Below are 12,985 nucleotides of genomic sequence, written 5' to 3'. Positions count from 1 at the left end.
ATTTTCCATAAAGGAGCCGAATGAAACCAAAGTTTCATGTTCGGTTTTGAATTAGAGACGTCAAAAAGAAAGGTTGAATCGACGTCGACTATAACCCCTAGCCTTCCAAGTTAACGATGCGGGTTCGATTCCCGCTACCCGCTCCATTTTAATTTTGATATACGCATCATTAATGTAAATACGCATATTCCTTTCCTAAATTATTTCACATAAAGAAACTGGATCCTTTTTTACAAACAGTAAGATAGTAAAAGAAAAATAAAAAGATAAAATACGGAATGAAAAGGCGTCCATTGTCTAATGGATAGGACAGAGATCTTCTAAACCTTTGGTATAGGTTCAAATCCTATTGGACGCAATTTATTTCCATCTATTTTTCTATCTTTTTATGTCAAGACAAATATTTTGAATGATTTAAATAAGAAACGCTTATCGACGATTTACTAAGAGTAATCAACTTCTTTATGCTTGTTCCTGAAGTAGAAACGTTCCATCTGTTCCTTAATAGCTTCCTTCAAAAGAACTTCTGCTTCCTCCGGAAATTTCTTGGTAGAAGATATGATTTCTTGCAATTGAGGTTTATTCGTTTTTAAGTAAGTACGTAATTGAACGAGGAATTTCTTTACCTGATCTATTTCTAACGAACCAAGATACCCATTCGTTCCAGTATAAATAGTCATTACATGTTCTTCCACGGTGAGAGGAGCCGATTGGGCTTGTTTGAGCAATTCACGTAATAGTTGACCTCTTGCCAATTGATTCTGAGTTGCGTTATCGAGATCAGAAGCAAATTGTGCAAAGGCTTCTAACTCAGCGAATTGAGCCAGCTCCAATTTTAATTTTCCAGCTACTTGTTTCATGGCTTTAATTTGAGCCGTAAATCCTACTCCGGAAACATAAAACCCCACATTTATAGAAGGTCGGATTCCGGCATTGAATAGATCGGCGGATAAGAATACTTTTCCATTTGTAATGGAAATTACGTTGGTAGGGATATAAGCCGAACATCCCCAGATTGAGTCTCTACTATTGGTAAAGCAGTCATACTTCCTTCACCTAAAAGAATACTTAATTTAGCGGCTCTTTCCAAAAGGCGTGAATGCAAATAAAAAACATCTCCTGGATAAGCTTTGCGGCCTGGGGGTCTCCGTAATAGAAGATACATTTGACGATAAGCTTGTGCTTGTTTGGAGGGATCATCATAAATGATTGAAGTATATCGTTCACGGTACATAAAATATTCATCCAGAGTCGCTCCTGTATAAGGGGCGAGGTATTGTAATGTAGCAGGTGAGTCTGCCATTTCGGCTACCACAATAGTATAATCCATTGCCCCCCGTTCCTGGAAAGTAGTCACTACCTGAGCTACAAAAGACGCTTTTTGACCAATAGATACATAAACACATACTACATTTTTCCCTTTTTGATTGAGAACAGTATCCGTGGCTACTGCTGTTTTACCGGTCTGCCTGTCCCTAATAATTAATTCTCGTTGGTCGTGCCCTACAGGGATCATCGAATCAATAGCAATAAGTCCCGTTTGAAGAGGCTCATATACAGAACGTCTTGAAATAATACCTGGAGCGGGAGATTCAATTAACCGGGATTCAGAAGATGAAATTTCACCCCTACCATCAATAGGTTTAGCCATAGCATTTACAACACGACCCAAATAAGATTCGCTCACAGGGATCTGAGCAATTCGTCCCGTTGCTTTTACAGAACTTCCCTCTTGTATCATTAAACTATCACCCATTAATACAACACCAACATTATTTGATTCCAAATTAATAGCAATGCCTATTTTACCTTCTTCAAATTATACTAATTCTCCTGCCATTACTTCATCAAGACCATGAATACGAGCTATATCGTCGCCTACTTGAAGTACGTTGTTGGTATTCACAACCTTTACTTCTCTATTATATTCTTCAATACGTTCACGGATAATAGTACTAATTTCGTCGGCTCTAATAGTTTCCATGAGACTTTCTTAATTCTTTTTTAGAAGCAAAGGAAAAAATAATGCCTGCAGTACAAAGGACTAATCGGTTATTTCTTTCATCGCCCCAAACATGTCAATATTAGCATTTATGGTGCGTAAATGTAACTCTTTGTTCAAACAACTATTCAGAGTTCCTAGATCTCCTTGTAAGGCTTGTTGGAAAACTCATTGTCAGACTTGATTAATCGCTTTTTGTTGTTCAAACTGAATGGTTACGTTTTTGTAATTTTCTAATTGTACCAAATTATTATAAGTTGAATTAATCAAATTTGATTTTTCTCGTTCTATCTCAGAATATCCATTCACTCGAAATTGATCGGCTTCCATTTCCACTTTTCGTAAGAGGGCCCTGGCTTTTTCCAGCTGTTCAATGGCCCCTTCACGTAATTCTTCTGAATTTCGAATAGTACTCAAGATCCTGTGTTTTCGATTATATAATAAATCACTTAATGAAAGTAGATTATCTTCCCATTCATTTCAAAACTTCCACGATCTCTTCCCGAACCAAACATGAATCTTTCGATTCATTTGGCTCTCACGCTCAGTTACTTATAAGGGATTCCATTTTTTTATATAATGAGCCTATCCTCTCTTCTCTGTTCGTATTCCAAAATATCAAAACGGATCATTGATCCACGACCATAATATTTGGAGGACTCTTCCGTCTAGAAAAAAATCTGTAATTATCGGCAAAGTTGTTTTTTCTTAAAATCCAAAAAATGCTTATTACTTTAATACATAGGCCGTCAATTCGGCATTGAAAAAAGGGATCCTTCCCTTTTCCAGTAACAAGTTCAAATCTTTTATTGATATGAGTGTTCTATATCGAAAAAATTCCCTACTTTTTTTGAAACCATTTCCATACTAACATAGTGGTAGAAAGAGTACCATGTTACGCCTAGACTTCAAACGGTTTAGCTTTAACCATGTTAATAGTTCTACATTATTGGTTGATAGAGAATCAAAGTGTATTTACTTTACCAATGAGTCGCGAAATGCTATGGTTCTTACATATGATTTCTTCACTTATTCAGAAGTAATTCGCGAGATCGTGCACCCTTCATTTACCTAGTTTAGTTCTAAAGAAAAAAGAAAGTGCATCTAGTTAGATCCAGCCTATTCTTGAAATAAACAACCCGCACACACTCCCTTTCCAAAAAAGATCAATACACCAAGTACTACATTTAGATTTATTCGATTTGTTGCTAAAATATCGGTATTAAACTCGAAACTCCCGGGGGATGGCCAGTGACCCAAAGAAACGAAAGAATCGGTTACATTTTTCATATGATCTCATCTTATAGATAGGACTAACAAAATCAAACAGAGTTTGTATCAATTCGTCCCTTTCTTTTATTGTTTGATTTATTCTTTTTTTTTCCTTTTTTTTACATAGATTTTATTATTCCATTTTGAATTTTTTTTGATATTTCAATTGAGGTTCCCACTCAGAAACACACTTATTAGAATTAGGTCCATATCTCATGTCATTTGTGAAATACCTCATCTTTTGCAACGCTTTCTAAAAAAAAGGGTTTCATTGGACTAAGAACGGGAAGGAAGAAAGCGAGTAGGTCTGCTAATTCCTCATCCTCAAATCAGTCCTTCCCACAGATATTGTCTCAATCATAAAGTGATTGTAGGAGTAAAATCTTGATAGAATTCAAAAAAGCAGGTGGGAAATCCAGGGCAATAAAATTTAGAAAAAAAAACTTTATATTCTTAGGATTAAACAAAAGGATTCGCAAATAAAAGTGCTAATGCCACAACCAACCCATAAATTGTTAAAGCTTCCATAAAAGCCAGACTCAACAATAAAGTACCTCGTATTTTACCCTCTGCCTTTGGTTGTCTCGCAATACCTTCTACGGCTTGTCCCGCAGCAGTACCTTGACCAACTCCGGGTCCAATAGAAGCAAGCCCTACGGCCAATCCAGCAGCAATAACGGAAGCGGCATAAATCAGTGGATTCATGGTAAGATCCTCGCACCAAAATAAATAAATGGTTAATGATACAATTAAAACCAATAAATACTACTATATGATTCCATTACTAAGATATATCCAATTAAAGTAATTATATTATTGAATCGTCAGAACTACTTCGATTTCTCGTTTTTCGTTCTCATCCATCGAGTCTTTATCAATTATCAATCCATAAGCCCAAGTTCTTCCATTTTTTAGTTCCAAAGCATTCTTTCAATTCTTCGTTATTTTTCTCTTATATATGCTCTTGGTTTCATGTGTTTATTCATTCGTCACAGACGAAATGGAAGGACTTCTATTGGAATCTTCATCTAAATTCATAGTGGGATCGTAAAGGAAATAAGATCTATGGATAGTTCATATATAACTAGTCAATATCTAATATCACATATACATATGTTTCTTCCATAGTGTAAACCAAATATTTCATTCTCATCTTATATGCATTCGGATTCTAGAAAAACATACACAATAATTGGTTTATAGCTATTACGTACACCTAAGTCGACCCCCCAACCTATTTTTTATGAAGCCCATTGGTCACTTCCTCTTTGACCTTTAGTTATCATTATCCCATATGAATCCAAATAGGCGGTTTGGTTGGTTCATTATCATTAACTCAAATCATTATCAGCCGGCCTATTCTAAAACGTATTCATAGTATCTCTCTCCAAAAGGGCCTTTCTCCCTTTCTCATTGTCTTTCTCTCTAAGCATTCCATTGGTTATGTATCAACGTTCCAACAAAAATACTTGTATGCATCAAAAATCCCAAGTTCAACGGGGTAACTGCATTAAAAAGGGACAAATTTTAGCAGATGGTGTTGCTACAGTTGGTGGCGAACTCGCTTTGGGGAAAAAAACGTATTAGTAGCTTATATGCCATGGGAAGGCTACAATTTTGAAGATGTCGTACTTATTAGTGAATGTCTAGTATATGGAGATGTTTATACTTCTTTTCGTATACGGAAATATGAAATTCAGACTCATGTGACAAGCCAAGGCCCTGAAAGGATCACTAATGAAATACCGAATTTAGAAGCCCACTTACTCCAGAATTTAGATAGAAACGGAATTGTGATGCTGGGGTCTTGTGTAGAAACAGGTGATATTTTAGTAGGTAAATTAACGCCTCATATGACGAAAGAATCATCATATGCCCCGGAAGATAGATTATTACGGGATATAATTGGCATTCAAGTATCCACTGCAAAGGAAACTTGTCTAAAATTACCTATAGGTAGCAGAGGTCGAGTTATTGATGTGAGATGGATCCAGAAAAAAAGGGGGGTTATAGTTATAATCCAGAAATGATTCGTGTACATATTTCACAGAAACGTGAAATAAAAGTAGGAGATAAAGTTGCTGGAAGGCATGGGAATAAAGGTATCATTTCCAAAAAATTTCCTAGATAAGATATGTCGTATTTACAAGACGGAACGCCTGTTGATATGGTCTTCAATCCATTAGGAGTACCTTCACGAATGAATGTAGGACAGATATTTGAATGCTCGCTCGGGTTAGCGTGGGATCTGCTAGACAAGCATTATCAAATACCACCCTTTGATGAGAGATATGAGCAAGAGGCTTCTAGAAAACTCGTGTTTTCTGAATTATATGAAGCCAGTAAGCAAACAGCGAATCCGTGGGTATTTGAACCCGAGTATCCGGGAAAAAGCAGAATATTTGATGGAAGAACGGGAGATCCTTTTGAACAACCCGTTATAATAGGAAAATCCTATATCCTAAAATTAATTCATCAAGTTGATGATAAAATTCATGGGCGTTCCAGCGGGCATTATGTACTTGTTACACAACAACCCCTTAGGGTAGGAGAATTGGAAGTTTGGGATTTAAAGGGGTTTGGCGTTGCTCACATTTTACAAGAGATGCTTACTTATAAATATGATCATATTAGAGCTAGTCAGGAAGTACTTGGTACTACGACCATTGGAGGAACAATACCTAAACCTGAGGATGCTCCAGAATCCTTTCGATTGCTCGTTCGAGAACTACGATCTTTGGCTCTGGAATTGAATCATTTCCTTGTATCTGAGAAGAACTTCCAGATTCAAAGGAAGGAAGCTTGATCGGGATGAATCAGAATATTTCTTCTATGATCGACCGGTATAAACATCAACACCTTCTAATTGGATCAGTTTCTCCTGAACAAATAAGCGCTTGGGCCAAAAAAATACTATCCAGCGGAGAGGTTGTTGGAGAGGTGAAAAAACCTAGTACTTTTCATTACAAAACCAATAAGCTGGAAAAAGATGGATTGTTTTGTGAAAGAATTTTTGGGCCTATAAAAAGTGGAATTTGTGCCTGTGGAAACTATCGAGTAATCGGAGATGAAAAAGAAGACCCGAAATTTTGTGAACAATGCGGAGTCGAGTTTGTTGATTCTCGGATACGAAGATATCAAATGGGATACATCAAACTGGCATGCCCAGTAACTCATGTGTGTGTAGATGGTGGATTTTCAACAAAGGGAAAAACCGTAAAATCATGAGGCATGTTTTTGACACGGCTTTCAGGCATGCAACGATTCATATTTTACGAAGCCATGATGAATATGTTTTCGAAAATCCTCCACTAGCTGAGCGTTCGATCCCTGGAATTTCGTCGTGACCTATATGCAGAATAATGTATTTGGGAGGTTCTCTGTAGATTCAGAGCTTAACGCCTTCAGGACGTCGGTAATACTCACTGTTCCCTGACTACAGTAGAGAGACCCACCTCCACATAGAAGAATAGTTGGGCGGCGGACGCCTTCAGGACGTCGGTGACACTCACTGTTACCTGATTATGTGGAGAGACTGTGCATAGATTCAGGCGGTTCTCCGTAGATTGAGAACACTAACGCCTTCAGGTCGTAAACAACATTGTGACTCCCTGACTATGCACCATTCAGAATAGATGTGACGCTTTAACTGGCTAACATCTTTTCTGCAATAGGTTAATTCTGTCGTGACATTCACTACTGAACTCCCAGAATAATCTATTATTGCTCTTATTCCATGGTCGAATCCACGGCCTGATCCCATGGAATGGCAATAACAATTGCTCCTATTCCATGGTCGAAGGCACGGCCTGATCCCATGGAATGGCAATAACAATTGCTCAGATTCTATGATCGAATCCATGGCTTGATCTCATAGAATGGCAATAAAACAACTGTACTATCTCATTATTCCGATTTCATGATCGAATCTACAACTGATCTCGTGAAATGGTGATAGATAATTTTAATTACTCCGATTATATGGTCGAATATACAATCCCATAGGGTGGTAATACTTGTTTTATTATTCTGAATTCGTAATCGAATCCACAGCTAATCCTATGAATTAATAATAAACAACTATTCATTTTATTGCTCAGTTTCATGAATTATTTTCCACTAAAATTCATAAATTAGTAATAAATACTCAACAACCGGGCATCTGGACTACCACTGAGTAAGCCCCGCAAAAATGGTGCAAGTGTACTCCACCATGATGCACGAATGAGCACCCGAATGCGCGAACGCGCATCCAAAATATGGACAAATGAGGAATCCCGCACAAAACATGAGAGAGAATAATAATATTAAAATAATGGAGAAGCGCCCATGGGTCGGGCCCACAGACGGCGGGCCGTGCCCTAGCCGTGGCCGGTCCCATGCTTCCTCCATTATTATTTTTTATTTTATTGTTTTCATAAACTCATGAAGACTCCTCCATCTCAGCAACTTTCCTTGTTTGAGTAAAACTCATGGTTTCTACATATTTTGGTGGTTTTCCCAAATTTTGTACAGTTTCACAAAAATAATAATAAAATAGGGAAAGGTGTTGTGGGACCGAGCAACATAGCCGTCCGGCCATGCCCTAGCCGTGGACGGTCCCACACCTTGCAATCCCTAATCTTTCATAAATTGTTATTTTCTCATCTTGTGAAACTCTCCAGTTTTATCAAAAATCATGGTTTCTCCATATTTTCTCAAATATTGCGCAAATCATGAAAAAGACAAAAGTCAACATGGTCACAAGACCGACTAGGCTAATCACGAAAATATATTAAAATATTTCTATTTAAATATTCACAAAATATTGATCAATTGAGCATACATGCTCATCCCAACAAAAATCAAGAATTTCCAGTCAAGATGAAACTCTTCTGAAAATCACTATGTTGCGCGAACGCACATCAGAAAATGCTGAAACCCTCAGTACGGAAACACAGACACCATGGTAACACGTGCATGCCCTCTTGACTGACCAGGGTCGTCCCTGGGGATTGCACAAAGCCGGTCCCACACGTTTTCACACTTCTGACCTAATTTGCGTAATTGCTCGTATTGGGTCCAAACTCTTCACAATCAACTCAGAGTTTGTGCAAATGCTCACCATCGGTCCAACACCTCCAAGGTCCGGTTTCATAACATCATGGTCGGTCCTTCACTTCTCCATAAATTAGGTTTTTTTTACCTAATGCTCAATTGAGCACTATTTCAATAAATGATGAAACCCATTTAATCGTCATTCCTTTACCAACCGGTCAACTCACGACCCTGGTACACGCTCACTCGAGCAATTGGGCATCACATGGACGCCCATCATCCCATGTGGTCGGTTCCTCCTTCGCTCATGACCTATTTTCAGCAATTCGTCAATTAATGAGCAGTCGACCAAAATTTAGGGTTTCGAACAAACGCTCAACAAATCATCTTTCTAAGCAGTTCAAACGCTAAATAGATTTATGTTGATTCAGCAATCATCGTCTGGATTAATTATATAATATTTGATAGTCTATAAATATTTTAATTAATATTATATTTTTATTGGGTCACGCCATCCATAAATAATTTTTCGAATTGAGTAATACTTTCTCAATCCACTAAAATTCAGTAAATAATCAGTAATTTGCTAAAGTGAGCAATACATGCTCAACTGCTCGAATATTGATCCAACTAATCAATATTTAGTAATCCGTCGAATTGAGTAATACTTGCTCAATTTCTCGAATATTAATCCAACTAATCAATATTCAGTAATCCATCGAATTGAGCAATACTTGCTCAATTGCTCGAATATTGATCCAACTAATCAATATTCAGTAATCCGTCGAATTGAGCAATTACTCAATTGCTCGAATACTATCCAACTAATCAATATTCAGTAACCCGTCGAATTGAGCAATTACTCAATTACTCGAATATTGATCCACAACCATCAACACCTAGTAACTCGTCGATACATACTTGCTCGGTTACTCAAATGTTCCACTGAGCAATTCATCATTCATGCTCAATTCAACAAAACATACACTAATTGTCTAAATCAGTCAACGTGACTAGTTAAATGCACGTCTGTCATGTAGACTCCACAATTCGTGAAACATCAATCACGTCACAAATGGGGGATATCACTTAGGGTTTTGGTCTGGCGGCCTACAGCACGTGGATTCATCCACAACGAGAAATGTGAGTAATTCGTGTCAATGGTTGAAGGAGTTAGCAAAGTAGTGGGTGAGTGATCAACCAAGTCTCCGCACGACCTGGAACCGGTTTCACCACGATCTCCCACTTTCCCACTCTTTCACTAAAGAAACCGTCACACTTACAGGGATCAGGGTGTTCATCATTCTTGCAATATAAATAAGTCTCTGGATACATGATTGAATAAGGACAATTTTTTCGAGCAATCACTCTCAGAAATTACATCAATCGCTAAGAACTTATTCACAGAACTCAACTTCAGCAGTTCACCATCATTGCAGAAACCTTCAACACACGCACAATCCTCGATTATCACTGATCCCACACGATTCTCAGCTTCCCTCCTACAGATCAACCCATCTCCCTCTTTGCGACCGAATTGACTCTGGAACGACCATTGTCTTGGTTTAGGCCGGAGTCATTCAGATTGATTTCCAGAATCTAAGCACCCCCTTTGCAGCGGTGCATCTGTGTGAGGTTAGGCAGTTCGCTCGATTTGAGGAATCTCCATCGCACGGTGATTCCCTCATTTCCTAAAAAACCAGCAAACCGTTTTTCCCCATCCACAGATTGGCGACCACGGTGGGATATTAATCTCTCGGTTGCAATCTCACATTCTCGAAAAATGTTTGGTCTTAGATCTGGGTTAATTACAAATGAACACGATGCTAGCACTAGCAACAACGATAACAATGAAGATATTCCGGAAAACATTCCCGCTTCCAACAACGACGGTGGTGATACCACTTCTCCTCACCCCAACAACTAAAATCATCCTCTCTTCGGCCGGCATTCTGAGGAAGTCAGGGAGAATCCTCCTACCGTAGCTGATCTCATGAAGGTGCAAGAAACCCTTGCCAAAACTCAGACTGACATGGATGCAACGCAGAAGGAGTTGTTCAATATTCTCAAGACTCTCACTGACAATATTTCATAGAAAACTCAAGAGAAAGAAAAGGACAAAGAAACATCTTCGACTGCTGATCCTGAAGCCACTCAGATCCATGTAGTAGACGATGATGAAGTCCACAAGGTTGCAGACAATCCACCAACGAAGGAACCTGCATGCTTCATCACCCGTGAAGTACTGGAACGCTTTATAGAGGATCAATGAAAATACAAGACACTGATTCATCGTCATCAACTTCCATATCCTGCTGCTCTGAAAAATATTCCTCTCCCGAAGAGCTACACTTCCCCAACGTCCGCACTATAACAGAACAGGGAACGCTCGGGAACACGTCTGTCGATTCATGAAGACATTAGGAGAGCATGAACACAACAGAATGATCCCAATCTACAGAGCCTTGCTGGAGAATCTGCGATTCCATACTTTCTCAGTACTTCGTGAAACAGCCAAGCAATCAGTAACTACCGCGCATGCTTTACTGGAAAGAGAAAGACCTAGACTGAGAACCTCGTGATACTCAACGTCTCTTAAACAGACAATACAACTTCCAACCTTCCATGAACGTTGTTGCTGAAGCATACTTTTCCAATCTCCCAGGATCCTTCGGAAGCGCAAAGAAAGGATAACCAATCCTGAAATGCACAAACCTCAACCCTGCATCAACAAACAAGGAAATGATCAGAAAGACTCAAACTTCTCTCTTCTCATTGAAGAAGTGATCGAATTACTAAAAGTCTGGATTCAAGATGGTGCAACCAAATTGACATTCATCAGGAGACAGCCAACTGAAGAAGAAATGAATAATCCCAGGGGAAAGACATGTTCAAAGCACCAAATTACATTGCGTCAGACGTCCGTCCATCTCGGAAATACTCCTTGAACCTTCATCCACAAACAAGGAAATGCACAACTGGGGACTGCTTACCAGTCCATCTCAGAGGAAATGAATTCGAAATAATATTGATCGATGCTGACACCGTCATCAACATCGTTCCACTGAAAACCCTGAGAGCCGCTGGCAAACTTTGACGAGGTTGAAGCAAGAACCTGCGATAGATGCATAGACATTCATCAAGAGGTTTCGCACTCAGGCAAGTATAATTCCTTCCATGTCTATGCCATTTATTTCCTCACATGTTATCCTAGCATGGGGACTCAATTCTGTTAGCAACTCTGCAATACGTCATGAATGGTAGCTTCACCGCATTAGTATTTCACCAAGTGGTTGAATCTGACACCGCTTCGAATCGAGCATCTCATCGAGACATTCACTACTAAGAGATGACAGAAGCATGTCAAAGAATACTTTAGGCATTTCTCCACTTGTAGGAATTCCCACGAGTATCAGAAATATCTGATGTCTGCACAAGTATTGAATCCCACCATCGCATCAGAATGCTGAATCAATAGAAGATACACGAGGCTGAGACGATCAATCCTAAGACATTCGACACTTTAGCGCTCAAGCATGTAAGAAGCCTTCGAATTGTACTCTCAATCAAAGAGTACACCTTCGATAATAACGCCTCTAGCTTCAGCACAATATCTCGACATGACACACTGGTTCAACACCGACACGATCAAAGTATAGATGAATTACAATCGACAAGCCCTCACTATCTCATGATAAGACTTCTGAAGCAGATGCATCATCATTCATCAATGGATGATACAAACTCCTTCAACTATGCTAAGTGAATGAGGGACGCACTGGGGACTTGATTTTATTGGAAATATCAATTCAATATATTTCAATAAATGTTATCCACATAACAAGTCATTGGAACCTGATGTGATTCCATGAAACGTCGTCAAACGGAACCTCTCTACATCAAAAGCCCCTGCACGACTGGGGAACTTCCTCTCTTCACCAATCATATCCAGAATTAAGACTGCTGCTGCTATCTACCGCGCAACAACATCGATTCCATGACGAAGCCACTTCACAGTGAAGTCATGTCAGGAGAATTTGGGTTGATATCCTAATACACCTTCATCTTAGGAATGCTCAACTCACCAATTAGTTCATGCATGTTTACTGGATGGAAGAGAAAATACTATCATCTTCGGTCTCAGTATCAACTCCAATCATAGTATCGGCATCAGCATGTGGAGGAACTTTATTCATGGTCTCAGCATCAACAGGCATTTATGGAGAACTTCCAGTTGTAATCTCAGCATCAGTCTCGGGCGCAACATCCGGCTTCATCAACTATCCATTCTCTATGGATCGTACTTCTTCAATCCCTAATGATTCATATCAAGATGTGTAGACCTGAAAACATTGTAATATGAACGTCTTCCCAAAGCTTACACGACAGACGTGCACAAACCAAAGTCTTCTACAAGATGTTCTCATCGCCTCCACAAATGAGATACAACACACTTCAGGCCATGGGTTTACAAAAACGTACCAATGGGTGGGGAATGAGACAATACTTTCTCAATGAAAAATGTTCGTCTATGTCTCTTATGCAACATATCAAAAGGGATCATCAATCTGACATACGAGCCGAAAGATATGGCCTTTTCCGTCAGGTATACGAAATCTGAAAATTTTGTACGGGATTACAAATTACAAATGTGCACGCTTCATTGGCTGACCT

The 12,985-nt window shown here is 39.0% G+C and overlaps 1 non-coding gene across 1 annotated transcript; it reads left to right on the top strand.

Moving 5' to 3' along the window:
• The first annotated feature begins 286 nt into the window (after positions 1-286).
• On the top strand, positions 287-358 carry TRNAR-UCU. Its single transcript has one exon. It is a non-coding gene; the product is annotated as a tRNA-Arg (tRNA).
• The last annotated feature ends 12,627 nt before the right edge of the window (positions 359-12,985 follow it).

This window comes from Papaver somniferum, chromosome 6, assembly GCF_003573695.1.
Source record: "Papaver somniferum cultivar HN1 chromosome 6, ASM357369v1, whole genome shotgun sequence".
Classification (NCBI taxonomy): Eukaryota; Viridiplantae; Streptophyta; class Magnoliopsida; order Ranunculales; family Papaveraceae; genus Papaver; species Papaver somniferum.
This window is presented reverse-complemented; position numbering and strand designations above follow the sequence as displayed.